Source organism: Nicotiana sylvestris, chromosome 6 (assembly GCF_000393655.2).
Source record: "Nicotiana sylvestris chromosome 6, ASM39365v2, whole genome shotgun sequence".
Classification (NCBI taxonomy): domain Eukaryota; kingdom Viridiplantae; phylum Streptophyta; class Magnoliopsida; order Solanales; family Solanaceae; genus Nicotiana; species Nicotiana sylvestris.
The window spans coordinates 207636836-207663221 of record NC_091062.1 but is presented as its reverse complement, the minus strand read 5'-3'; the positions used below and the strand labels follow the sequence as shown (position 1 = coordinate 207663221).

The window sequence follows — 26386 nt, the reverse complement described above, 5'->3', positions numbered from 1 at the left end:
TTCCAACTACAAATGTTGATCCTAGGCGCAAGCGATCAATTGTCATCTCAATCCCGGAGGATGCTCGGGTCCTCTTTGTTCCTATAGGGGTAGATAGCTACCTTAGGTATTTGGTAACCGAAGAGGATCAGGATGAGATGGACGAAGTGGATATGCCCTGCCTGTTCAATAAAGCTCAGCATGCGTTGAATCGGGTACCCTTAGATATCTTTGACAGTTTTAAGTTCTATATTTATGCTTTTTTATATCATGTCCTTTTTTGTGTTTTGCAGGCTTTGGTGCTTCATCATGAGGCCTTCCTCCAATCCCGAGAGGAGTTGATCCGATTTGAGGCCGAGATCCAGGGGTTCACTGAAAATAAGGATGCCTTCAAACTTCTTAGTGAGAAAAGAGAAGTGGAGGTTAAGAGCCTTCGAGCAAATTTAGAGGTGGCCCAAAAAGAGTATGATGATCTGGTCGAGCAGGTAAACAGAATCTTTGAAGTTACTAAAGACAAATCAGGCATAGTGATTAACGATCTAAATCCATAGGTCTAACAAAAGATTGACATAATCGGGCAGCTCCGTGAAGAGGCAAAAACTGTAAGGACTGAGGCTGAAGTATAGAAAAAGAACATGGATCGCTTGGCCACAGAAAAAAAGACTGCCTGGCCCAGCTGGCCTCAACTAAACTTCAGCTCCGAAATATAAAGGAAAAGACCTTGGCGCAAGCCAAGAAAATAGAGAAGCTACAATCTCAGTTGGGTTCTGCAATTTCCAATTGGGAGAAGCTGGTTACAGATTTCGACGCGGCCAAATTAAAGGTCGTAGCGACTAAGGACAATGTTGATGCAGTGGTGGCTATTTACCGGGCCGATGCCGAAGCTGCTCTGGTCCGAGCAAAGGAGGTTGTCGAGGCCGCTAGATTCGAGCAGAGAGGATCATCAAGCACGCCAAATGTCAATCTCGAAGGGAGACCCTTGAGGAAATCCATGCTCAGAGCTTCGATCTTTCAACTGAGGTCGAGAATTCTAAGAAACTTAAAGCTGAAGCTGAGAAATTAGCCTATACCAATGATGACGACAAATCTGAAAGATTGAGCGAGTCCGAAAGGGAAAAAGACCCCGAGGGAGGAGATGCCACTCCCGGAGATGACCAGGCCACTTAGGCTTTTAAATAGTTTTTGTATTTTTGTCGTGGCCACTTTGGCCTTTTGTAAAGAACTTCCATCGGGTCGTGTTGCCCTTGTAAAAAGGTTTTGATGAATAAATGAAACGTTTTCCCTTCCATGGCTTCTGAATCTGTTGTCTTTTGTTAATTTATGTAAGGGTCAAAGTGTCTTAGCATAAAATTATGAAGTTGTATTCAAAGGTGAGATCGTAAGGGCCAATAGTTATTCAGGCTTGCCTAAAATAACAGTCCCCGAGTGGGTATGGCCGTGGCTTTTAAAATTCTATGGTTTCCTAAAAGGTCATATGCCTTCGATGCTCAATAGTTCAATATGTTCGAGTTTTATTTTTCGATTGACAGTCCCCGAGTGTGGGGGTGAATATCCGAACTCTGGTTGTGATCGGCCCTTGAGCTCATTTACATAATAGATTCAAAGTATGGAATTGTAAAGTATAAAACCTATTTCTAAGACATGATATAATTGCAAGGAAAAAATACTTCTCTTTATTCTTTGTGAAAAAATGATTACACACGTGTACATGTTTTGAGCCAAGGCTCGATCAAACTTATGTGGGCACGGTTCGTTCGACTGTTTGGCCCTATCGAGACCCCATCATTATGAAGTGATTTCCTCACAACAAAGTTGACATCCAAAGGTAATGCCCCCCCGTATTCGAGGTTGATTGTAGGGGACCTCGGATACTATTAAATTCTATCTTTGACATCGATTCGTGATCGGCCTTCGATTCTAAGTCAGCATGATCCATTTTTTCTCGTTAAAACCTTGCCGAAAAACCCAATTGGGACAAAAACGGTTCAAGGGAAAAAGAGTGCACCGCGTGCTTTAAGACCTAAGGCTTCATGTCATTCCTTGTCGATAACCTGCAAGTGTTAGTCGAAAAATAGAAAGAATTGAAATGGGGTCGTACTTTCATTTGGATTTCGTATGTTTAATGTGACCTTCCTCAGTATCAAGTCCCCCCAAATGTTTTCCTTGATCATTTCTCCTCTCATTCCGTGCACAATTTCGCCCAGATCTGCTACCTTTACGGTCCCCGTTATACGGTTGATATCGATCTCTATTTGACCTCGATTCTCAGTCGATATCTCTCTTGATTTTATCTACGGTCTTGATAGGATAAATGGATCTAGAATGATCCCACAGTTGATCATCCTCGACCCTGATCTTCGACTGATACTGATTGTGCATATCGGCCCATGTGACAACTGGGTATTCGAACAAATTCTGCTTCAACTATTGTGAAGCTACTGAACTTCGAGCGTTGAGACCCTGATTAAAAGCTTGAACAACCCAATCGTCGGTGACCGGTGGCAAATCCATCAGTTCTATTTGGAATCAAGATACGAATTCCCTGAGCGTCTCGTTGTCCTTCTACCTTACCTTGAAAAGGTCCGACTTTCTTATTGCGACCTTAATGTCCCCGGCGTGTGCTTTTACAAAATAATCTGCAAGCATATCAAACGAGTCAAGAGAATTAGGTGATAAATTATGGTACCATATCATAGCACCCTTTGATAAAGTCTCCTCGAATTTCTTCAGCAATACAGATTCAATCTCATCATTCCAAGTCATTTCCTTAGATGGCACATGTGTATGAAGTGATGTGTTCATTTGGAACAGTCATCCTATTATACTTATGAATCTCGGGCATACGGAACTTCTTAGAGATTGGCTTCGGAGCCGCACTTGGGGGAAAAGGTTTTTGTACAAACTTTTTAGAATCTAGTCCTATCAATATCAGTGGTGCCCCAGGATTTGGTCGACCTTAGAGTTATAGGTTTCCACCTTCTTATCATTTTCCTCGATCTTCTTTTCCCCTGTCTCGATTCACTTTTTCAGTTCTTCGAGCATCTTTATAACGGCAGGATTGGTCTCTGATTCCTTCTCATTCGATTTTATTGGAGTCGATTCGACCTTGTGTACAACTTCTTGGGATGGCTCGAGTTCGACCCTGCTTGGCTGGTGGTTCTGATTTTGGAGTTGAGCTATTGCTGCCTGTTGGGCTTGCAATATTACAAAGATTACCCTCAGGCTAATCCCGGCAACTTCACCGCCATGTGCATTATGAGCAGCTGATCTAGTACCCCCACGAACGCTGCTTTCGGGATCGACGACCAAATTTCTATTGACGGCTACATATGAACTGACGTTGATCAAATCTACAGCCGGAACTCCATCGAGGCCAACAAGGGGTACAACGTTTCCTGGTGCAATGTTCTCATTCTCATCGTGGTGGCTGAGATCATTGTCAATGTGTTGAGGTGCTGACTGAGAGTTTGACCTTTTTAAATCCTGTAATCAAAGACACTTCAAAGAACAAGAGTAAAATAGTGTGTGTTACAAAAATTTGTACTAGGCAATCACTATTATCCTTATCCCCACGGTGGGCGCCAAACTGTTTACCCTAAAACAATAACAATTGAATTTATACTGTAATTTTAAGGACACGTGATTTTACTTGGCACAAACTGAGCAAAAATGTAAATTGATATTAAAGTTAACTACAAATAGAAATAAAGCAAACCAAATGGAATGTATAGCTTTGATCCTTGAGCTAGGTTGCCCTCGAACCAAGTGAATGTTTCACCCGAAAGTATGAACAAAGTAACAGAAGTATTGAGAGCTTAAGAGAAAGAGAATATATTGTTTTATGTAGCGTGAATATCATGTCTTTTACAAATGATCAGACCCTCTTATATAGTAAGGGAGTCCTACTCTTAGTACAATTCCAAATACAGTAAGAAATCCCATGATTGGCTAACTAATCGGCCTCTTCTTGATATGTTCCGGGATCTGCGTCGTGATCCTCGCCCGATTACAGATATTTTGTATTTCTGTTATTCGACCCAGTAAGCTTCCCTCGATCCCTATTTTATTCGGTCCAGATCTCAGTCGATCTCAATCTTAATCGGTCTCCGGGTCTCGAACTTAATCGGTCTCAGAGTCTCTATCTCGACAACCTAACTCCGTACCATAGTTTGATATAAATCGAAGCCGATCCTTGAATTATCATGATCCAGCCTCGATCGGTCGCGTAAAATGTGCAAGCCTGATTTTGACTGTATACACTTATCAAGTTGAACAAGATGTTCTCTGAAGGTTTGATATGCGGCTGGACTCAATTGATTCTGGTGACGATGGCCTTCATTATCTTGAAAGTGTTAATACCCAATTTTTCCTCAAATTATTTTAAATTTGCATATAGACCAACAAAATTAGATTTTCATAACAATTGGTATTTTTCTATAATTTTCCTCATATTTTACTAATTCATTTTTTATTTATCCAGTATTTTTATCTCTAATAGTTAATTATAAATTGCATTACAGATGATTTCAAAAGCATTCCTTGATTTAATATATCATTTTGGTCCTATTAAGACCAAATTTATTTCACAAATTAGCCAAATTAACACTATCTGGTTATAATTGCAATGACTTTGCAATTATGGCCAAAATATATATTTTGTGTTATGTTTTTACTCAACAATTAGTCATTTATATTTTTAATACTAATTAATCATTTTAATTTAGTTTATTAAGCATCAATTTAATTTTTATAATTATTAGCCATTTTTATAAATTATTTATCTATTTTTATGGGGTATTTAAGAACTAGCCATTTTTAAATTTCAATTCTAGCCTAATTAACCCAGGCCCCTAACACAATAAACTAGCCCAGTTAACCAACCCAAACGTAAAATCTTACCCGGCCCAACCCTCGTTCGATCTGAGTCGTTGATTAATTCAAAGCAACGACCCAGATTAATACTTACCATATTAACCCCTAAACGACGGCCCCCCTTTATCATTTTCCCATGTCTCACTTCTCACCCCTCTCTGGGAATTCTCTCAACTCTCTCTAGAACATTCATCTCCTAAGCTCTGTCTCTCCCCTCTCCGGCCATCTCCTCGCCGGAAACCATGAAGTTTCCACCTCTCATCGACCTTATGGATCCATCTTTCACACTGGTGGAGGCTCTCAAGTTACCCTAAGGTGGTCCACTCCCATCTCCTGTATCATGCCATGTTTTCTAGCCACCTATGGCCGTTCGAGTAAGATCTCTACATTTTCCGACCAAAGGCCGGTGATATTTTAAGCAATCTTCTCCTCCTTTGGGTTTTCTTTGGAAACCCTAGCTTTAAATCCTCCGATCTTTTTAGATCTGTGATGGATTAATGTTTCTTTTAAGATTCTCACTTCTTTTCCTTAAAAGATTTCTCTGATTTCAATCGATTTCCTCATTTTCCAGACTAGGGTTTCAAAATCCTTTTGCAAAAACGATTTCTTTATGATTTTTAGCAATTACTTTGTGATTTTTAGCATGTTTAAACATCACCTGAGTCTTTCCTTTTGCTCAATTCATTTTTGTTAAGAAACCCTAATACTTCTAGGTTCGATTAGAAGTTTGAGTCTGTTTGCGATGTGTTTGCATGTCTCTCATGAACATTCTAGGTTTCATCTATGTTCTATATGCTCTTGTGCTTCCTACTTTAATTTGTTCTTAGGGTTTCTCTGATTTTGTTCAACACATGTTATTTATCGTTTAATTGCTCCGACTATTTGTTTTAGTGATTGTTCACATAATAATTTATATTGATTTTTGTGTAATCTCCTTAGACCTGCGATATCTTCCCTGAATCTGTGATTTTGTGTATTTTCCTTGTAATTCTATACTGATTTTTCGACTTGCTTCCTTACTTTTGTGATACTTTCCTTAGTTAGTGTTGATTCCCTGTGATTTTCAATCTCATTCGTACTAACTTTCAGAATTAAAATTGTACTCCACCTTATTTATGTGCACAAATATGTTGTTAGTTATTTAACGTGTACTTTCCTTACTTGGAAATACTCTGTACTTAGTCCTTATTACATGCTACATGCTTTTACTACTCATATTATGGTAAAATCAGTCTTATAAGTAATTTTGTTCCTTATTTGATACAACTTGTACCCGTTTGAACTATGACTCCCTAATTGAAAAGAGTCCGGGTCTTTAATTGATTCTGATTTATATTATTTCTATAATTATGCTAAACCTTTACTTGTTACCTTATTTTCTGCCTATTTTCAAAACTATAAATACTCTACTCTCTCTTTAGCATGGACACGAACATAGTAGTTCAAAACTCTCTCTCACAACTAAAACTCTCTATTCTCTCTTCTGTGCTACTTAATACTATTCCAAGCTAGCCGGCTGCAAGCCAAGGCTAATTACTGCACCTCTCCTATTTCTGCTTTGTGTTTTGCTTTCTTCACTTCACTAGTATGTTCTAATTCATATTTCAGTCCTCAAACCAATATGTTTCTATTACTGTTACAATTCCTTGTACTTCGGATATGCTTTTATTTACTATTTTTGTTGTTCAAAATGTAATTAGGATCCTGAGTTCCCTCTACATGTTAAATTATGCCTTACCTGTCAATGACCAGCATGTTTCTGTACACTTAGTACATGTTTCTTATGTGAACCCTCATGATTGGTTTGATCAGGGTCTCAGTTGTTTGATGTTGATATGTTAATCTAATCCAATACCCTACTGTTCCCCTAACCTGTTGGAGTTTCTGATCGTGTGCTTGTATATGTTCCTGCCTGCTACATGTTTGCCGTCAAATGCTCCATATTTGTCCCTCCAATCCCATTCCCTTGCTTATGTTTGCTGGACTATTCCTGGTCCTTGGTGTGATACTGACTTTGTTTTGGTTCTGAGATTGGTATGCATGCTCCTTCAAATTGTTTTCATCAGTTAAAATTTGTCATATAACTATTCCAATTAAGTCTCTCTTTTTCAAAACCGTTTCTTGCTTACCCTTTTTTAAAATTGTTTTCTTACTTAAATTCTTCAAAACTATGTCGAGCACTCTCACTCTACTCTTAGACCACTAAGTTCTGCCCCTTTTGTGTGAGCATTGCCTTGGGACCCTTGAGCTCCCTCTGAACTTTGACACATTAAGGTTGGCTCTTCCACACTGCACTTACTCTATCTTTGCTATGAAATCTGGGTGTGAGCACTGTCTGGGATCCCTTGAGGTCCTTAGGGACTTTTGACACACCCAGATATGAGAAAGGCTATGGAACAATCTTGACATTTGAGGTGATTTATTACATAACTCAAAGAGGAAGTCCTCATCAGGTGTTGAGAATCTGGTCCTGTCTTCAGGCTCTCTATTGTGTAACTTTCTACTTTTTACTTGTGTAATTCATTTCAGCATCGGTTTGTAATAATTATTGTAAAAACTCTTTGGGGATGGATAGTAAAAAGGGATGGGGTAAATATGCATGTTATAGTTGTTAAGGGTAGAAAACATGTTATTAGGTTTATATTCCTAATTGCGTAATAGAAACCATGCTTAGGATTCATACCTGCATTAGAATCCATGCTTTAGGAATTCTGCAATCCTTCTGCCTTTTCATACGTGCATGTTAGATACCCTGTTTTAGGATCTTGTTCACACTCGCTCAGTTACACCTAGTTAAACTACTGATGCATGAAAAAAGGCATAAAACAATCTCATGTTTGATTATCATATTTAAGTGAAACTAATCACAATCCCTACATGTCTTTGCAACACTTAGAACAACATGTTTTAAGTAAAATAACTTCCAAACTATTTCAACAATTCTGGTAACTGCTGCACATTATTTTACGCTTAGGCAAGTCTTAGGTAATCAACTTCAAATAAAATCAGAACTGCCTTTGTGATTCTTTTTTGACTGTCAGCATGTTAAAATCAGTAGGCAAGCCTGATTAGGACTTCTTATTTGAGTTATGTCATAGATCTGACTCTGATGTTATCACTTAGATACCATGTTTAGGATCTAAATTTAGACCTTAATTGTTTTGAGTCATACTGTTTGTGTGTACTGTATGTGGAGGTATATCTGAGCCTTTCACTAGTCTTCCATACTCCCCTTAATTGAAGTGCTACTTGTTTATTATATGTCACCTAAGTATTTTACCTTTAAACTTGAGGGTCTGCCTAGAACCCCCTTTTATAGGATAGAAGTCCTAAATTCCTCCGGGATTGATAGGAAGGGATGGGTAACAGCATGCAATAGGGGTCTAGACCAACCCTCGCTTTAATTACCTTCATGGGGCGGGAAAGGGTAGATATGGATATGATGACCGGTGCATTAATACCACGTGTAGCCCCTCTTTGAGGAGTGTCATACCGGATATTGCATTGATGTGATCCATATTATAAACAAACTTAGGATACCCCCTTTACATTTCCAAATATGCTTAGATTGTAATTCTTTTCAAAACCTTGTTTTTCATTAACTGCTTTCCAAACATATGTGTACTTAAACTTAAATCCCCTACTATTTGAGTCATACTTGTTTATTTGCTACTTGTACAAATTTACAAAACTTGTTTAGCCGGGAACCACACTAGTGGATCCTGAGGGGTGTCTAACACCTTCCCCTTCTTACCCTGTCTCTGGTAATCAAACATGGTTATAAATGAACCTTATAGGTGCCCTAACGCACCTTAAGTCGTTAGGTGGAAACTCTTCAAAAATGCAAACCCCCTTTCCAAAAAGAAAGAGTTGTCCCAACCAAAAATGTCATAAACCCGATTTCGCGAGAATAAGGGGGCGCGACAGCATGGCGACTCTGCTGGGGATATTCAGGCTTTTACCATTTCATATTGTTTTTGTGAATTTGTACCCTCCCTATGTGCAATTATTTGTTTAATTCCTTTAAGCATTTAATTTCTTCTTCAAAAACAAAACTGACATATCTTTCTTGTTTCCTTCCTTTATAATTGTTTTAAATTATGAAATTGTTGTATTTATCGCTTTCTTAATGTGCAAATACATGTCAACATGCTTTTAATTATTGCATAATCATGCTCAACATCATACTCCACTCGTGCCAAACAAATACTATAGCAACGCTTGATGAGTGGTTGTGCCCTTCCTATATCATTACCCCCTAAATTCGGAAAGGCTTATTTGCGGTAAAACTAGTCGATCAGCGGTGCAGTCGACAGCTCCGTGCCTTTCCCCTTGAGTTGTCCGCTCAAGGGTACCAGTCTAAAACCCCATAGACACCTTACTCTATTTAAATTGCGCAAGCATCATGGTCAAACCTAGTTGGATCAGTTATGTTGTCCATATAATGATCCTTTAAGATAAGACTTATTCAAAGTCCATCGGGTTTTCCATAATCCCAACGGACGCAACCACGTTTTGTGCATTAATTTGGAGAACGCATCCGACCTTTGGCATCCGACTTTATGGACAGATTCAGGTTTAATACAGAGAACGCATCAGACGTGTTCTATATCCAGAATTTGAAGAAGAAGCCCACAAAGACGTTTAGTGAGTAGCATCTGAAGCTGCCAAGGTCAGACCCGCCTTAGAAGAGGAGCAAATGAACAAGTTCTTTGTTCGGGCTCAGGACCTGCAGTACTATGAATGGCTGATGATGATTAAGAATCACAAGTTCTCCGACATTATCAAATTAGGTGAGAGAATTGAAGAAGGTATTAAAAGTAGTATGGTTACAAATTTCGAAGCCTTGCAAGCTACGAATAAGGCTTTACAGTCCGGTGGTGTGTACAAAAAAAGGTACGTAGGGGCCATGATGGTTGCACAAAGGACCAAGTCTCCCCTTAAATACCAAGCTTACCCAACACCTCCATTCACATACCAGCCAACCCCAAATTCCCAAGCACTCTCATACCAAGCTCCGCCACCAACTTATCAGTCATCTCCACCTCCTACATATCAACCTACTTCACCCAGATACTCCCAACCCGCTCATGTCTACCTAACTTATAATGCTCAATCATCCCACTATCAATCACCCCCTGCATGCCAAAATTTCCCTAGACCCTGGCCCAATTTTGATCGCAGACCTCCAAAACAATATACAGTCATCGCTAAACCCATCGACCAACTGTATGAGAGGCTCAAAGTTGCTGGTTATGTCACCCCCATCCCTACTGCAACCCCTGAGAATCCTTCTTAGTGGGTTAACCCAAACAAGTCCTGTGCTACCACTCTGGCATGAAAGGCTACACTATCGATGAATGCTGCTCCTTGAAAGACAAGATACAGTTTTTGATTGATAACAAGATCATTGTGGCAAAGGAACCCGCTCCAAACATATGCAACAACCCTCTTCCAGACCATAAGGGTGGAGTTATCCACATGATTGAAGTAGAAGATGACTGGGATCTCGATGGATCAATCGGTTTGATCGCAGAAGGTGATGACCCGAAGAAACCGACAATTACTCTCAATCAAATCATAGTGCAGATCCAACCGTTTGAGAATGCTGAGGTGAATATGTCCATACCTCTTGAGTTTGAAGCAGCTCCACCCGCAAAGACACCGGTACCAATTGAGGTTGAATTCGTATCTCTGGCAAATGCACCCGCACCATTTGAGGTTGCAATCTTGCCACCCAAAGCACCTGATCCATTCGAAGTAAGGATAGTCGCACCGGTCCCAATGGCGTGTCTACCATGCCACCATTCTATACAAATGTTGTACCCTGGGACTATATAGCCGAGGCGAGAAGGAAGGGCAAGGTCAGGATTGAAGAAACTGTCGCAGCACAGGGTATGACAAGAACTGGTAGAGTCTATATCCCTGAACATCTAGCTGAATCAAGCAAGCAGGCCTCCAACTGGCCGCCCCTCATTAAGACAGGTCCGGACGACCTTTGTAGGAAAATACAGGCTAAGGAATATTCGGTCATCGACCAGTTGAACAAGACGGCAGCACAAATATCCATTCTCTCTTTGCTGCAAAATTCTGAGACGCACAAGAATGCTTTGTTAAAGGTGCTAAATGAAGCATACGTACCAAGTAACATCACTAGCGGGGAAGCTAATATGGTAGGACAAGTGCTGAAAATCCATAAGATCACATTTCATGAAGACGAGCTGCCACCTGAAGGACTAAGGCACAACAAAGCACTGCACATCACCGCACAATGCGAAGATCACTTCATCACTAGAATCTTGATCGATGGAGGTTCCAATCTTAACATTTGTCCACTGGTAACACTCAAGAAGTTGGGTAAAGGGTTGAATGAGATAAAATATGGAGCAATCAATGTGAAAGCCTTCGATGGTTCTCAGAGGTCCACCATGGGTGAGATTGGCCTATGCCTATAGATGGGACCCACCTGGTTCGAGGTCGATTTCTAGGTAATATATGTACCATTATCTTACAACTTGCTGCTAGGATGGCCATGAATTCATGCTATTGGGGCCGTAGCATCAACGCTACATCAGGCAGTAAAGTTCGAATGGAATCACCAAGAAGTGATCATCTACGGCGATGGTAGCAACCCTATATACAGTCGCCAGACCATTCGGGCGATCGAGGGAAGAAGGAAGCTGGGTGGAGAAACTTACCACCACATTGAGCGGGTCAATGCTATCGACAAAGACAAATGGTGGGATAGCAAAATCGTGAGTATACTGAGTTGGAGTGGGTACGAACCTGGCAAAGGGCTCAGCTAGAACCTCCAAGGAATCTCTAAACCCATAAAACTCAAGAAACATGACACTACCTTCGGTTTGGGATATGAATACACCTGGGAAGAATTCAATAGTCGGTCGCCACCATGGCGTGGTCCTTACTACCCACTAGAGCAGCCAATACCGCATCTAGAGCAGACCTTCCAACAGGCTAACATTATCTATGGGTCAGATGAAGAAGAAGCACTTGCAGCAGTGAAGAACTTGTTTCTAGAGGACAGTGATATGGACTGTTGCGTTATTCTCGAGGAGGAGAGGGATGAAGGCCCTTACATATAGGCTGTGAGCACAGGAGCACATCTCAAGAATTGGACTTTCAGAACAACAAAGGCCCGACGAGCCTCGGGGTAGCAAGGCTAAAACAAGCATTATTCATTGTTTTATTTACTAAATGATTTTCTTTTCGCATTTTTTAATTTTCGCAATAAGATCTTCGATGTCCAAAACCATTACTCAATTTATCAAAAGCATTTTTAATTTTTCTTATGAATTAATATTTATTGCGATCATTTTCTCTCCTTACTTTACCAATACAACATTACAATTACTTGTCTTGATGAACCAATGACTGTGATATGCAATAAGACAATGCAACAAACGGACATGGATTTAGAAGAAGATGACATACCTGACAAGATTGTCAAAGAAGTTGAGAACTTTGAGAACAGACATAAGTCCAACCTGGACGAGACCGAAATTGCCAACCTGGGAGGTACAAAAAACGTCAAGGAAACACGAATCAACATTCACCTATCTCCATCAGAGAAGAAAGAATACATATAATTTCTAAAGGAGTATGGGGACATATTCGCATAGTCGTATGATGACATGATTGGTCTGAGTACGTCAATTGTGGCTCACAAACTGCCAACCGATCCAATGTGTCCACCGATAAAGCAAAAGCTTAGAAAGTTTAAGCCTGATATGAGTTTGAAAATCAAGAAAGAAGTCACCAAGAAGATCAACGCTAAGGTTCTCAGGGTAGTAGAATACCCGACATGGTTAGCCAACATTGTGCCAGTGCCAAAGAAGGATGGGAAGGTAAAAGTCTATATCGACTACCGGGATTTCAACGGGGCCAGTCTGAAAGATGACTTCCCTTTGCCAAATATACACATCTTGAATGACAATTGCGCGAAGCATGAGCTACAGTCATTCGTAGATTGCTTCGTTGGTTATCATCAGATCTGGATGGATGAGGAAGATGTTGAGAAAATGGCTTTCATTACGCCGTGGGGAGTGTACTGTTACAAGATGATGTCATTCGGCCTGAAGAATGCAGGGGCCACTTACATGAGGGCCATGACTACTATTTTCCATGATATGATACACAAGGAGATAGAGGTATATGTGGATGATGTTATTATCAAATCCAATAAGGCCACTGACCACATAGAAGATCTAAGAAAGTTCTTCAATAGACTACGGTGATACAACCTAAAACTAAACCCCGCAAAGTGCACATTTGGGGTTCCTGCTGGGAAATTGCTTGGGTTTATTTTTAGCCGCCGAGGAATAGAACTGGACCCATTGAAAGTCAAAGCCATTCAAGAACTACCACCGCTAAGGAACAAGAAGGATGTGATGAGTTTCTTGGGAAGGCTTAACTACATCAGCCGATTCATAGCACAGTCTACGGTTATCTGTGAGCCGATCTTTAAGATGTTAAAGAAGGACACCGCCACCAAATGGACCGATGACTACCAAAAGGCCTTCAACAAAATCAAGGAGTACCTATCAACACCACCAGTCTTAGTCTCGCCCGAGCCAGGTAGACCCTTATTACTCTACCTTGCAGTGTTATATGGAGCTTTCGACTGCATTTTGGGGCAGCATGATGAAACAGGGAGGAAGGAACAAGCCATTTATTATCTTAGTAAGAAGTTCACCCCATACGAGGTCCGGTATTCTCTATTGGAACGCACCTGTTGTGCTTTGACTTGGGTAGCTCAGAAGCTGAGGCATTATTTCTGCACCTATACTACATATCTCATATCGAGAATGGATACCTTAAAGTACATCTTTCAGAAGCCCATGCCCATCGGCAAGTTAGCCAAGTGGCAAATCCTGTTGAGTGAGTTCAACATTGTTTACGTAACTTAGAAAGCGGTCAAGGGACAGGCACTGGCAGACCACCTTGCTGAAAACCCCGCGGATGGAGGATACGAATCCCTAAAAATGTATTTTCCTGATGAAGAGGTATCATTCATAGGAGAAGACATTGCGGAATCCTATGACGGATGGAGAATGTTCTTCGATGGAGCAGCAAACTTCAAAGGAGTTGGCATAGGAGCAATTCTAATATCAAAAATCGGTCAGCATTATCCAGTATCTGCCAAAATCATGTTCCCTTACACCAACAATATGGCCGAGTATGAAGCCTGCATCTTAGGACTCAAAATGGCCATCGACATGAATATTCAAGAGCTGCTAGTGATTGGAGATTCAGACTTGCTTATACATCAGGTACAAGGAGAATGGACAACCAAGAACTCCAAGATACTCTCGTATCTACATCACGTATAGGAATTGAGGAAGAGGTTCACGAAGACGGAATTCTAGCATGTTCCCAGAATCCAGAATGAGTTCGTCGATGTGTTGGCTACCCTATCATCTATTATACAACATCCCGACAAGAATTTCATTGATCCCATTCCGGTGAAAATCCATAATCAGCCAACTTACTGTGCGCATGTTGAAGAGAAAGCAGACGGAAAACCTTAGTTTCATGATATCAAGGAATATTTAACAAAAAGAGAGTACCCGGAGCTTGCGAATCCTACTCAGAAACGCACATTTCGGAGATTGTCCAACAACTTTTTTCGTAGCGGAGGAATCCTGTATAGGAGGACTCCTGATTTAGGATTATTAAGATGTGTCGACGTAATGGAAGCATTAAGGCTACTAGAGAAAATTCATGTTGGGACCTGCGGCCCACATATGAACAGTTTTGTCTTAGCAAGGAAGATACACCGGGCAAGTTACCTTTGGATAACTATGGAAATGGACTGCATCCAGTATGTCCGGAAATGCCATCACAGTAAGATACATGCAGACATGATAAAGGTACTTCCAAGCGAGCTTAACACAACAAGCTCATCGTGGACATTCGCCGCTTGGGGAATGAACGTTATTGGACCAATCGAGTCGGCTGCTTATAACGGACACAGGTTTATCCCGGTAGCCATCGACTATTTCACCAAATAGGTCGAAGCAGCATCTTACAAAGCAGTGACTAAGAAAGTCGTGACAGACTTTGTCCGCGATTGCATTGTTTGTCGATTCGAAATTCCAGAGTCAATCATTACTGATAATGGCTCCAACCTCAACAGCGATTTGATGAAAGCTATGTGCGAAACTTTCAAGATTAAAAACAAGAATTTCACAGCCTACAGGCCTTAAATAAATGGAGCTGTAGAAGCCGCCAACAAGAATATCAAGAAGATATTGAGGAAAATGATAAAGAATCACAGAAAGTGGCACGAGAAGTTATCATTTGCTCTTCTAGGGTATCGTACCACAGTCCGCACATCAACAGGGGCAATCCCCTATATGTTGGTTTACGGTACAGAGGCTGTCATTCCCGCTAAGGTGGAAACTCCTTCCCTAAGGATCATACAAGAAGCTGAGCTTGACGACGCAGAGTGGGTAAAAAGTCATTATGAGCAACTAGTCCTTATAGACGGAAAGAGAATGAATGTAGTCTGACATGGTCAACCCTATCAGAACAGAATGTCCAGAGCCTTCAACAAAAGAGTCAAGCCAAGACAGTTCGCACCGGGGCAGCTGGTGTTAAAGAAAAAATTTTCGCATCAAGATGAAGCCAAAGGGAATTTCTCTCCCAACTGGCAGGGTCCATACATGGTTCACCGGGTTTTGACAGGAGGAGCCCTCATACTTGCAGAAATGGACGGAGAAGTCTGGCCAAAGCTGATCAATTCAGATGCAGTCAAGCATTACTATGTGTAATCTTCATGCTTTCCTTATATGACGTAAACTGAACTACGCCCGACCTGATTCTCATTTAAGAGGGGATATGTAGGCAGCCCTATGGTTTCTGTCACAATTCAATAAAAATTTCATTTTTCCCCGCAATTGGAAACTGGGGCAGAATTTTGAGGAGGACCCTCAAAATTCCGAAGTAATTTCAGCCAATCACCGTACAAGCAGCAGTCAGAAACGTCGACCCATCAAACTGGGGCAGAGTTTTAAGGAGGACCCTCAAAATTCTGTAGCAAGAGAGGTTACAATGTCCTGAACTACGTTACAGTCATCGTTCATCTAAAAGTTATTTTTTAATTTATGTCATACTTTTATAAAATCATGCATGTTATTATTGAAATTGATTTGTTTAGCATCGCTACCCCAATAATACAGACGGCATTACCAGATCAAAGCCAGCGGGGATATGAACTAACCTTCCCCCTTATAAAACTCGCGATTTTTCTTTGGATGCAGGCACTAGGATTGCAAAATCATTAAACATATTGTACGCCCATGGGACAAACATTGTTCAAGAATACAATTCTCAGAACCGTTGCACTTGCCAACATTTGCTATTAGTATACACCAGTGATGTTCTGTATGTCACAATGCTCCCAGTAATCACAGCGCCGCAATCTGCTATCAGCTAAGAAAACTCTACTGCCAGTTGTTATCTTATTTCTTGCATAAGGCTACCATTCTGCCTTCCGAGACTAAATGTTGTCTCCATCTGCATTCGCATTGCATAAGGCTACTATTCTGCCTTCCAATTTGCATAAGGCTGCCATTTTGCCTTCCGAGACTAAATGATGTCTCCATCTGCATTCGCATTGCATAAGGCTACTATTCTGCCTTCCAATATACATAAGGCTATCATTATGCCTTCCAATACTAAACGATGTCTCCATCTGCATTTGCATTGCATAAGACTACTATTCTGCCTTCCAATCTGTGTAAGGCTACCATTCTGCCTTTTGAGACTAAACGTTGTCTTCATATGCATTTGCATTGCATAAGGCCACTATTATGCCTTCCAATTTGCATAAGGTTACCATTCTACCTTCCGAGACTAAACGGTGTCTCCATCTGCATTCGCATTGCATAAGGCTACTATTTTGCCTTCCAATTTGCATAAGGCTACCATTCTGCCTACCGAGACTAAACATAGTCTCCATCTACATTCGCATTGCATAAGGCTACTATTCTGCCCTCCAATCTGCATAAGGCTACCATTCTGCCTTCCGAGGTTAAGCTCTACCTCCATCTACATCTGTATTGCATTGCATAAGGCTACTATTCTGCCTTCCAATCTGCATAAGGCTACCATTATGCCTCCAATTTTCTTCGAAACTAAGCGCTATCCCAAACACTATTTATCTCGCTTCTCTTACGAGCTAAGCTCTGCCCTTTAATTCACAAGACTGAGCTCTGTCTTGTCCGCATCATACTAATGTATCTTTTATGGGCTAAAATATCGCCAACTCATCCAAAGGTATCATCGTTCGGAGGCACCATCTTCATAGCCCGAGAACACCATGTCAAGATCTCTTTCAATCCTTTGCTTATCATTATTCAAAGGCGTCATGTTTCGGAGGCACTATCCTCATAGCCCAAGAACATCATTTCATGGCTTGCGAATTCTGCATCAAACAACCCATGGCCCAGGACATCATGGTCTAAGGATGTCATTCTTAACCGTCCAAAGACAACATTATTGGTCCGACGGGAATTTGCATCATGTTTAAATTTATGCACAGTATACGCTTGTATTGATTCTATTTGCAGGTAAGACGGCGAGCAACAGCTATCCCAGCAGGAGCGATCCCACTCCAGTTCCCTCGAGCCATATCAAACCTAACTATTCCCGTAAGTTGTTCACTCACCCAGCCCTAGATGTTGCGTCTGTTCTTGAAATGGCTTCATCGGTATACTCCGCCGATGGATCCTGAACTACATACGGCCTAATTCCTATAAAACCAGGGATATATAGGCAACTCATAAACTAGAGTGCGGCCTAAATCTCTTCAAAGTCATCATATCTTTACCCAACAACTCTTTCATCCTTCCCGGGTAAAGAGGAGCAGTTATTGATACCCAATTTTTCCTCAAATTATTTTAAATTTGCATATAGACCATCAAAATTAGGTTTTCATAACAATTGGTATTTTTCTATAATTTTTCTCATATTTTACTAATTCATTTTTTATTTATCCAGTATTTTTATCTCTAATAATTAATTATAAATTGCATTACAGATGATTTCAAAAGCATTCCTTGATTTAATATATTATTTTGGTCCTATTAAGACCAAATGTATTTCACAAATTAGCCAAATTGGCACTATCTGGTTATAATTGCAATGACTTTGCAATTATGGCCTAATTATATATTTTGTGCTATGTTTTTACTCAACAAATAGTCATTTATATTTTTAATACTAATTAATCATTTTAATTTAGTTTATTAAGCATCAATTTCTTTTTTTATAATTATTAGCCATTTTTATAAATTATTTATCTATTTTTATGGGGTATTTAACAACTAGCCATTTTTAAATTTCAATTCTAGCCTAATTAACCCAAACCCCTAACCCAATAAACTAGCCCAGTTACCCAACACAAATTTAGAATCTTACCCGGCCCAACTCTCGTTCGATCTGAGTCGTTGATTAATTCAAATCAACGGCCCAGATTAATACTTACCATATTAACCCCTAAACGACTGCCCCCCTTTCTCAGTTTTCCCCCGTCTCACTTCTCACCCGTCTCTCGAAATCATCTCAACTCTTTCTAAAACCTTCGTCTCCTGAGCTCTGTCTCTCCCCTCTCCGGCCATCTCCTCGCCGGAAACGATGAAGTTTTCACCTCTCATCGACCTTATGGATTCGTCTTTCACACTTGTGTCACCGGTGGAGGCTCTCAAGTGACCCTGAGGCAGTCCACTCCCATCTCCAATCTCATGCCATGTTTTTCGGCCACCTATGGCCGTTCGAGTAAGATCTCTACATTTTTCGGCCAAAGGCCGGTGATATTTTAAGCTCTCTTCTCCTCCTTTGGGTTTTCTCTGGAAACCCTAGCTTTCAATCCTCCGATCTTTTTAGACCTGTGAAGGATCTATGTGTCTTTTAAGATTCTCACCTATTTTCCTCAAAAGATTTCTCTGATTTCAAACGATTTCCTCATTTTCCAGACTAGGGTTTCAAAACCCTTTTGCAAAAACGATTTCTTTATGATTTTTAGCAATTACTTTGTGATTTTTAGCATGTTTAAACATCACTTGAGTCTTTCCTTTTGCTCGATTCATTTTTGTTAAGAAACCCTAATACTTATGGGTTCGATTTGAAGTATGAGTCTGTTTGCGATGTGTTTGCATGTCTCTCATGAACATTCTAGGTTTCATGTATGTTCTATAAGCTCTTGTGCTTCCTGCTCTAATTTGTTCTTAAGGTTTCTCTGATTTTGTTCAACACATGTTATTTATTGTTTAATAGGTCCGACTATTTGTTTTATTGATTGTTCACATAATAATTTATATTGATTTTTGTGTAATCTCCTTAGACCTGCGATATCTTCCCTGAATCTGTGATTTTGTGTATTTTTCTTGTAATTCTATACTGATTTTTCGAATTGGTTCCTTACTTTTGTGATACTTTCCTTAGTTAGTGCTGATTCCCTGTGATTTTCAATCTCATTCGTGATTCTTTGAACTAACTTTCAGAATTAAAATTGTACTCCACCTTATTTATGTGCACAAATATGTTGTTAGTTATTTAACGTGTACTTTCCTTACTTGGAAATACTCTGTACTTAGTCCTTATTACATGCTACATACTTTTACTACTCATATTATGGTAAAATCAGTCTTATAAGTAATTTTGTTCCTTATTTGATACAACTTGTACCCGTTTGAACTATGACTCCCTAATTGAAGAGAGTCCGGGTCTTTAATTGATTCTGATTTATATTATTTCTATAATTATGCTAAACCTTTACTTGTTACCTTATTTTCTGCCTATTTTCAAAACTATAAATACTCTACTCTCTCTTTAGCATGGACACGAACATAGTAGTTCAAAACTCTCTCTCACAACTAAAACTCTCTATTCTCTCTTTTGTGCTACTTGCTACTATTCCAAGCTAGCCGGCTGCTAGACAAGGCTAATTACTGCACCTCTCCTATTTCTGCTTTGTGTTTTGCTTTCTTCACTTCACTAGTATGTTCTAATTCATATTTCAGTCCTCAAACCAACATGTTTCTATTACTGTTACAATTCCTTGCACTTCTGATATGCTTTTATTTACTATTTTTGTTGTTCAAAATGTAATTAGGATCCTGAGTTCCCTCTACATGTTAAATTATGCCTTACTTGTCAATGACAAGCATGTTTCTGTACACTTAGTACATGTTTCTTATGTGAACCCCCATGATTGGTTTGATCAGGGTCTCAGTTGTTTGATGTTGATATGTTAATCTAATCCAATACCCTACTGTTCCCCTAACCTGTTGGAGTTTCTGATCGTGTGCTTGTATATGTTCCTGCCTGCTACATGTTTGCCGTCAAATGCTCCATATTTGTCCCTCCAATCCCATTCCCTTGCTTATGTTTGCTGGACTATTCCTGGTCCTTAGTGTGATACTGACTTTGTTTTGGTTCGGAGATTGGTATGCATGCTCCTTCAAATTGTTTTCATCATTTAAAATTTGTCATATAACTATTCCAATTAAGTCTCTCTTTTTCAAAACTGTTTCTTGCTTACCCTTTTTTAAAATTGTTTTCTTACTTAAATTCTTCAAAACTATGTCGAGCACTCTCACTCTACTCTTAGACCACTAAGTTCTGCCCCTTTTGTGTGAGCATTGCCTTGGGACCCTTGAGCTCCCTCTGAACTTTGACACATTAAGGTTGGCTCTTCCACACTGCACTTACTCTATCTTTGCTATGAAATCTGGGTGTGAGCACTGTCTGGGATCCCTTGAGGTCCTTAGGGAACTTTGACACACTCAGATATGAGAAAGGCTATGGAACAATCTTGACATTTGAGGTAATTTATTACATAACTCAAAGAGGAAGTCCTCATCAGGTGTTGAGAATCTGGTCCTGTCTTCAGGCTCTCTATTGTGTAACTTTCTACTTTTTACTTGTGTAATTCATTTCAGCATCGGTTTGTAATAATTATTGTAAAAACTCTTTGGGGATGGATAGTGAAAAGGGATGGGGTAAATATGCATGTTATAGTTGTTAAGGATAGAAAACATGTTATTAGGTTTATATTCCTAATTGCGTAATAGAAACCATGCTTAGGATTCATACATGCATTAGAATCCATGCTTTAGGAATTCTGCAATCCTTCTGCATTTTCATACGTGCATGTTATATACCCTATTTTAGGATCTTGTTCACACTCGCTCAGTTACACCTAATTAAACTACTGATGCATGAAAAAAGGCATAAAACAATCTCATGTTTGATTATCCTGTTTAAGTGAAACTAATCACAATCCCTGCATGTCTTTGCAACACTTAGAACAACATGTTTTAAGTAAAATAACTTCCAAACTATTTCAACAATTCTAGTAACTGCTGCACATTATTTTACGCTTAGGCAAGTCTTAGGTAATCAACTTCAAATAAAATCAGAATCGTCTTTGTGATTAGTTTTTGACTGTCAGCATGTTAAAATCAGTAGCAAGCTTGATTAGGACTTCTTATTTGAGTTATGTCATAAATCTGACTCTGATGTTATCACTTAGATACCATGTTTAGGATCTGAATTTAGACCTTAATTGTGTATGAGTCATGTAGTTTGTATGTACTGTATGTGGAGGTATATCTGAGCCTTTTACTGGTTTTCCATGCTCCCCTTAATTGAAGTCCTACTTGTTTATTATATGTCGCCTTACTATTTTACCTTTAAACATGAGGGTCTGCCTAGAACCCTCTTTTATAGGATAGGAGTCCTAAATTGCTCCGGTACTGATAGGAAGGGATGAGTAACAGCATGCAATAGGGGTCGAGACCAACCCTCGCTTTAATTACCTTCACGGGGCGGGTAGATATGGATATGATTACCAGTGCTTAATACCATGTGTAGCCCCTCTTTGAGGAGTGTCATACCGGGTATTGCATTGATGTGATCCATACTATAAACAAACCTAGGATACCCCATTTACATTTCCAAATATGCTTAGATTGTAATTCTTTTCAAAGCCATACTTGTTTATTTGCTACTTGTACAAATTCACAAAAACTGTTTGGTCGGAAACCACACTAGTGGATCTTGAGGGGTGCCTAACACCTTCCCTTTAGGATAATTTCAAGCACTTACTCTGTCTCTGATTATCAAACGTGGTTATAAATAAACCCTATAGGTGCCCTAACGCACCTTAAATCGTTAGGTGGCAATTCTTCAAAAATGCAAACCCTCTTTCCAAAGGAAAGAGTTGTCCCAACCAAAAATGTCATAAACCCGATTTCGCGAGAAAAAAGGGGCGGATAGAAAGTAAACGTAACTAAAGGTTTAATTGTCGTATACCAAGAAAACTACTCCTTTTCCATTATCTGTGCTCTTTGCTCGTCGTACTTAAAAGGGTAAATTTCAAAAATTGTTATATAATTATGACTTTTTTCACCAAAGTCATATAACTTTCTCACCCAAAAATTATATAAATACTTTTTTTTTTTTTACAAAAGTCCTATAATTATGTTTTCTCACACAAAAATCGTAAAACTTTTACTAACTCACACAAAGATCATAGTGATCGAAAAATACAATTTTTCAATAGTATTTTTTATTTTGTAGTTTTTTTATTTATTTTCATTCTAATTAATAATAATTCAATTAAAATAGGGATGACCCAACCCGACCTGATCCACCCGACTCAATTAAAATAGAAGTATCATATTTTAAATAATTCACTATTCACTTTTTGTATTATTTTAATTTGTATATGGTTATTGGGCCATGCTCTGCTAGGTCATTCCTACTTTAAAGACAAAATATAAAATTAGCCGATCGGTCGTAATTAATTAAATATTATATATATATATATATATATATATATATATATATATATATATATATATATATATATATATATATATGTGTGTGTGTGTGTGTGTGTGTGTGTGTGTGTGTGTGTGTATGTGTGTGATATATATGACACTTTATCAGCTATTATTTTTGGGAGGGCTAAAAATATGCTCATATTTCTCCTATTTTACTTGGGTAATTATTTATTAGACTGAAAATAAAAAATAAAAGCATGCAAAATAAGAAAAAAAATTGTTTCCTGGCCTTTATGATTTTTATCTGAGATAGTGAAAGTTTTATGATTTTTGTGTGAGAAACCAAAGTTATATGACTTTTGTGAAAAAAAGCCATTGTTATGATTTTTGTGTGAGAAAACAAACTTATATGACTTTGGTGAAAAACAAATCATAGTTATATGACCATTTGTGAAATTTACCCCCTACTTAAAAATCTAAATCATTGCCCCTTGTACAAGAAGAAACAAGGGGAAAAAAAAAGAATTTCTCCCTTTTCATTTATCCTCGTTCTTTTATAAATATACTTTCTATTTTCTTTTTTAGTGGAAAAAAACACTCAAAGATTTGATAGATAAACACACGAAGAAGGACATTTCTATTAGGTTATATATGAATAGGTGTGGGAGCGTCAAGAGGGATGAATGTTAGGGGACTAACTCTTTAACATCAGGCATGGCGCGGTTGTGGCAAGGATTGGGCATGATGGCCTTATCATTAGCCTATGTGCGGGCAAAACGATCATGCACGCAATGGACAAGACATTGTCGTGTGGGCTGTTGTGGGCAAGTATTGACCAAGGTCTTGGGGCAGGCAAGACATGCTTAGCAAAGGCTTGACAAGGAAGTGTGGGCAAAGTTGGGGCGGCATGGCACGATATGCGTGTTATATCCCATTTTAACCCAGGTCAAACTAGAGTATAACATATTGGTAATTCCGAGGTTTAATTAATTTTAAGAGTCGCCACCTAATTATTTCTAAGGTGAATTAGGACACCTAAAGTGATTAAAGTAATTTTATAAAGTATAACTCTGCTAATGGTCCAATTAACCTAAAGTTCTAGGTAAGGGTTCAATTAATCTAAAGGGGAGGTTTTTAAGGCACCCTTTAAGATCCATATCGAATGGTTAACCGACCGAACTTAAACTAATTAAGGCTAAGGGTAGGTGTTAAGTCTAAACATATAGAAGTGTGCAAAATATAATTATTAAAAGGGCAGTGCTAAATCAAATATCGAAACCTGTTGATACGTTTCCAAAAGCATCAGTTAGCTTGATGTGAAGACTAAAAATTAACAGTTCAACTTAATGTAAAAAGGCCTTTAGGCAGTAGCAAAATATTTTTTGTTATCATATCTGTATAAGTAGCCCAGGAATTATAAAGTGGCGAAAATGGGTTTAACACTTGAACTTTTAAAACTATTTAAAATGAACTCAAAATCGATTTGAATTCTTGAAATAACAAAGAAAAGGCGTAGAAGATAGCTTTCATATATTTTTTTAAAAGTGGTGCCGACTTTGGTCCTTCAAGCTTACAAATTCCGTAATTGAAAAGGGAAAGGAAGAAAATAAAGCTGACTACGACGGAACTTTTGAAGCATGAATTTTTCATATGACAAACAGTAACAGGTGAGGTATATTAGCATTTACTGTTAATAGACCAGAACAAGCTATTAAAGTTAGCTAAATCATGATATCACGTTAAGCATTTTTATCGCCATTTATCATTCAGTTACATGGAAATAATATATTCCTATAGTCATAGCATCTAAACACACAATATCAGAGAATCAAATCAATACTCTTTGAACTACATGTCAGAGGAAAGAAAGGGAAAGAAAGAGCACTGACTTGTTTGGGGGCAGTGAACTAGGACGATGTCGGCCCCTAATCTACTCTCTCATTATGTAAAGATTCGAACCTCGATCGGAATGAGTTCCAAAATCTCTGTCACGGCTAAAGTTCACCGAGACAGAAAACTTTTGTAAGAGACTCTTGAGTTGTAGACTACATCAAATATGTGAGTGATAAAATAGTATTTCTGATTCTTGTCCAGTGTCCCCCGCTCCAGAAACTCCCCGAGAGTATTTATAGAAGAAAATTAGGGTTCAGAGATGATTTTTTGGGCGGGATCTCTTGAGCAGAAATTTGAAATCAAGGGCTTGAATTTCAGTCAAAACAACCGTTTGAATCCGAACGTTGTAATTCGGAAGAGCCTCACGTGATTTGGTCAGAAAAATCGAAATGGCAAAAGTCTTTTGGCATGTTGTGTTGACTAAATCTCATTGCAAATGAGAGAGAGAAGGAGTCACGGGCTTTGAAGAGAGACAAAGAACTTACTCAAAATCGTCGAGGCAAGCTTCTGCCATGGTTAAGAATACTGAAGCTTTTGCTTGAAAGAGCAAAGGGGTAATAGAACGAGTGAAACTGTGGGAGCGAATGTGATGGAGTAAACAATAGATACCTTAGCTGATTTAGGATTTCTTTATTTTTTGGGCTAAGAAATTTAAACGGGTTTGGGCTTGTATTTCATGGCCTGTTTACTTCTTTCAATTAATTTCTTTGGGCTTTTAAATTGGATCACATATATTATTTTTTAAACACATTATGGAATACAATAATAATAATAACAATAGTAATCATAACAATAACAACAACAACAATAATAAAAATACTAATAATGACTATAATAGTGATAATATTAGTAGTAGCAATAATATTAAGAATTGTCGTTATAGTAGTAGTAATAAAAATAATACTAGTAGTAATAGTAGTATAATGATAATAATAATAATAATAATAATAATAATAGTGTCCATTGTGATAAAAATGATAGTAAAATAAGGTAATTAATTTATTAATATCTTTAGAAGCTCAAAGGAATTAATTGAAAGAAAGGAGGGACAAAATTGGATGTCAACAATGCGCGCCAAAATCAGTGGCACGGGCACTTCAGGTTGTGGCAGCGCCAAGTGCGGGCTAAGCTAAAGCACGGCAGTGCGGGATGATGGATAAGCCTTCAAAATCTAAGGAAAGGCTATGTGAAGGAAAATACAAGCAATGGCACGGGTGAAACAAGGATTGACATGGGCAAGGCAAAAACTCGGCCAAGACATGTGCAGGTGGCAGTGGCGTCAGGCGTGTACGGCAAAATTATGGGCGGCAGGTTGCAGGCAAGGCCTTGGTGCGGAGCAATGTCAAAATGAGCCAAGGCTGGTCGCAATTCCAGCCTTGGGCGTGCAGCATGTGACCAAGTCAAAGGGCACATGCAGTGCACATGCCAAAGTAGTTGGCGGTTACCTTTTTGTAACCACTTGTACCCATGTCTGATTTATGCTTGTATCTACTATCATTTTTTGTAGAACATGGCCTACGTAGTTGGGGATATCAACTACAAGATATAAACAGACTTAGTCTTAGCCCGACAAGTGCCAAAAGCTGTAAACAACAAGTGTCCATGTGTTGTCAAGTGTCAAAGGCTGCCTATGTGCTATAAATAGGTGCCTTTGGACTTAGATAGAATTCAAGTGAGAATTTTGTATGAAATTCAGTAAGGGAAACAAGAGAGAAAGGTGAGTCTTTCTAAGTGTTTCAAAAGGGGCTAAGGATGGACATTGGGCAGGTCTTAGTGTGCAAGATCGACTTGTGATCTTGGCTAGACGAATTGGGTTGTGGATGATTTGT

At 39.0% G+C, this 26386-nt stretch overlaps 1 long non-coding RNA gene across 1 annotated transcript; it reads right to left on the bottom strand.

Annotated features, from left to right (window-relative positions):
• Positions 1–3786: 3786 nt before the first annotated feature.
• LOC104226911 (uncharacterized) lies at positions 3787–25137 on the bottom strand. The gene is made up of 3 exons (XR_011400375.1): positions 24554–25137; positions 12304–12380; positions 3787–7603 (listed from the first exon to the last, which is right to left on the bottom strand). It is a non-coding gene; the product is annotated as an uncharacterized lncRNA (long non-coding RNA).
• Positions 25138–26386: the final 1249 nt, after the last annotated feature.